We start from the raw sequence: 3,824 nt of genomic DNA, 5'->3' as shown, positions 1-3,824 counted from the left end.
TGCTTGTTCTCTCTAATTTGCTAGCAAATCTTGTGTTTAGTTTTATTTGTATTCGATGAGAGTAAATCCATCACTCAAGATCTTAGACTAGATAATAGCTCGAGAAGGAGTAATAGGAGATCCTTAGCCCCGTGGAATACGATCCTCGTGTCTTTGCACGAGGTATTACATGGCGATCCCGTACACTTGCGGGGAAGCGATCATCGGTCGGTAGCCCATCGTATTCTCCTGTCTCGAGTGAAACGCCTCAACATATAATCCGAGTTTGATGGAGAATTGCATAACGCTCATACTATGATGCTGTTTGAAAGCTCTAAACTGAATGGCGTCAATGTTATCAAAATGAGCATAAGAGCAATCAGACTCAAATGAGGCGAGCACCTCCAATGTGAGTAGGCGGATAGCAGGATCACAGATAAGTAACAGTCTATGGCAATTAGCCACTGACAACAACTTCTCGTCCTCATCCACCATATCATCTGCTAGGTGCACCTCCCTGAGCAAGCTTTAATTATGGAACTCGCGCTCGATCGATAGATTTATTAAGGGAATCGCAGCCTTATGATTTCTGCATATCCACACTGGTGTGCGGAAATAACCAACGCCCGTGTGAAACCACAGGAGAGCCCAGAGGGGCAGATGCACGCCCCTGTGTGCTCTTAGCAAAACACTCAGAGCTTCAGAATGCAACCACACCAGCGTGTGGAATTTTCCACTGCAGTGTGCCCGACCCATGAGGCGGACCCACTCCCCTTGTGGCTTCTCGTCCAACCCTAGAAAACTCTAAGGGCCGCTTTGGTTCGTGTAATGTAGAAGGATTACCATGTGTTATGTGGTAATTTGAAAATATTACCACATTTGGCATTGTATCAGTGGTAATCTGTATGGTAATATCACAAAACCAACTTATAAATATTACTAAGAAAGTGGTAATCCTATTGCCACCAAATTTGTGTTCTATCTTGGATTACCATGGTAATCTTATAACTTTTTATATTTTAACAAATTGATTACCATGAAAACCAAAGTAATAAGAGTTCCCAACCAAACATGGTTATATTAGATTACCGCAATATTGCCACCTATATAACATTCTCACTCATATTACCATGGTAATCTCGTTACGTGGTAATATGTCATTAACACGAACCAAACGGCCCCTAAGTGTGTTACATGCCCAAGCGAAAATTACCCATGGGCATGGATCTACAGGACCAATTCACAGGGGTCCTCGCACGCCCCTGTGGATTCTCGGGATGTAAAAGAGCTCCTCTGCAGAGATTCCCATGGGCGGGTGGAAATTATCCATGCCCGTGCGTTTATCACTGGTTCGCCCACAGGGGCGAGTCCACACTCCTGTGTCTTCTCGGGAAAATCTATCAATCTCTGTAGGAACACACATGCCCGTGCTAAAATTACCCACGGGCCTATGAAATTCTCAAGGTCGCACACGGGGCGAGTCCACCCCCCTTGTGGTCTCTTGGGATGAGCTCACAGTAGATACCCACGGGAGTGTGGAAATTCCACACACCCGTGTGTTTTCTCTGGATGCCTTAGAAAACTCTGCAGGGTATCCAGAAAATTCCTGAACATATAAAAACACTCAGAGCCTGCTTTCATCATGCAAATACACTAGAGAAAAATGCACAACATGCTCAAACGAGCAAAAACTTCTCCATACTCATTTAAACACACGTGTGTACCAAAGATCCATGAGAAAAATCACAAAGAATAGCATCTCAAAAATCAGGACACCAACACTCAAAAACCTTATTCATGCAAACACTAAACTAAAAACTAGAAAAACAATAAAGACTTGGGTTGCCTCCAAAGAAGCACTTGTTTAACGTCACTAAGCTTGACGTATCTTGTCTTACCTCATCGGGGCTCTTGGAGAAAGAATACTTCCTTATCATCTTTACTAACCTCCCCACTAAAATAGGGTTTTAGCCGATGTACGTTCACCTTGAATATACCTCTCTCCAGATGAGAGATTTCAATAGCACCATGGGGTGACACCTCAGTTACGGTGTAGGGCCCAAACCATCTGGACTTAAGCTTCCCCGGAAATAGCCTTAGGCGAGAATTGAACAATAACACTTGATCACCCACAATAAAGTCTTTTGGAGTTTTAATATGCTTGTCATGCCACTTCCGAATTCTTTCCTTGTAAATTCTTGCATTCTCATACGCATTCATGCTCCATTCATCTAACTCATTAAGATGGAGCATTCTTTGTTCGCCTGCTTTTCTCAAGTCAATGTTCATAGCCTTGATGGCCCAATAAGCCTTGTGCTCGAGCTCTATAGGCAAATAATACGATTTACCATATACCAAATTATAAGGAGTAGTCCCTATTGGTGTTTTATATGCTATTCTATGAGCCCAAAGTGTGTCATCCAAGCATTCTGACCAATCTCGCTTTCCTTGTTCCACGGACTTTTGTTAAGATTCTCTTAAGCTCTCTACTTATAACTTCCACTTGACCACTTGTTTTCATGGATGGTAGGGAGTAGCGAGGCGGTGGTGTACCTGTCGCCTTCAAAAACTTTCTCAAGTTGAGTGTTGCAAAAAAATGAGTCCCTCGATCATTAATGATAATTCGTGGAGTCCCAAATCGAGTGAATAACCTCTTCAAAAATTTCACCACGGTTCTGGCATCATTAATAGGTAAAGCTTGAGCTTCCACCCATTTATGCACATAGTCAACTGCAACCAGAATGTATTGATTACCATTAGACTTTAGAAATGGGCCCATGAAGTCAATACCCCATACATCGAACACCTCACAAAATTGCATCGGATTCTGAGGCATTTCATCCCGGCGTGATAGATTTCCAGCCTTCTGACAACTATTGCATCGAAGGACAAACTGGTGAGCATCATTGAATAGAGTCGCCCAATAAAAACCAGCAACCAAGACTTTCTTAGCAGCTTCTACTTGACGATAATGTCCCCCTAACTGGCCTAGAGTGGCGAGTGCAAGTCCTCTCTCGACACACATCTTCGAACCACATGATCATCACAAATACGAAAACAATTATGCATCATCCCAAAAATAGTTCTTCAAATCACTAAAAAACTTCTTCATCTATTGAAAGGTAAGGCCCTCTTTTAGTATTTTCCCCGATAAATAATTTGCAAAATTAGCAAACCAGAGAGTGTCTTCCCGACTTGAAATCCTGCACTACATACAAATGCTCTTCGGGAAAGAAATCATTAATCTCCTTACTTGTAGGTTCTTGTCCTTCACAATCTTCTATCTTGATAAATGATTCACAACTACATTTTTGGTTCCTCTTGCAATAATAGGATCCAATGAATCAATCTCGGTTTTGCATCAGCCTTGTTCATGAGATAACGGAGTGCCGAGTGGTCGGTAAATACCGTTACCCTATATAAGATGAGGTAGGGCCTGAACTTATCAAAAAGCAAAACACCACGACCAACAACTCTTTTTCGGTAGTTGTATAATTCTCTTGAGCACTCATAAGAGTCTTGCTAGTGACAAGGTCCCCTTGCGTATATCCCGTAAGTGTACGGGTTTGTCGAAGTAATAATCCCGGATGAGTAGGTATCGTATCCACAGGGAGTAGGGAATAAAAACACTTAATTCGCTTCTTAGCTATGTGAAAGATGAATAGTGATATATGTGACAATGATTCAATTCTCAAAAGTAAAAACAACAAGTAAGAGAGCACAAGTAAAGGAGAAGGTAAGACAATCGATAAAGATGGGGTACCCAGATATTGCTCCGCCTAGGACAATCATTTCAAGTGCAAGAACCCTCTATTATGCTTCCTAATTAATGCAACAGTGAGTCG

The sequence above is a fragment of the Dioscorea cayenensis genome, chromosome 4, assembly GCF_009730915.1.
Source record: "Dioscorea cayenensis subsp. rotundata cultivar TDr96_F1 chromosome 4, TDr96_F1_v2_PseudoChromosome.rev07_lg8_w22 25.fasta, whole genome shotgun sequence".
Classification (NCBI taxonomy): Eukaryota; Viridiplantae; Streptophyta; class Magnoliopsida; order Dioscoreales; family Dioscoreaceae; genus Dioscorea; species Dioscorea cayenensis.
The sequence above is the reverse complement of the archived record's forward strand: the minus strand, read 5'-3'. Positions refer to the sequence as shown.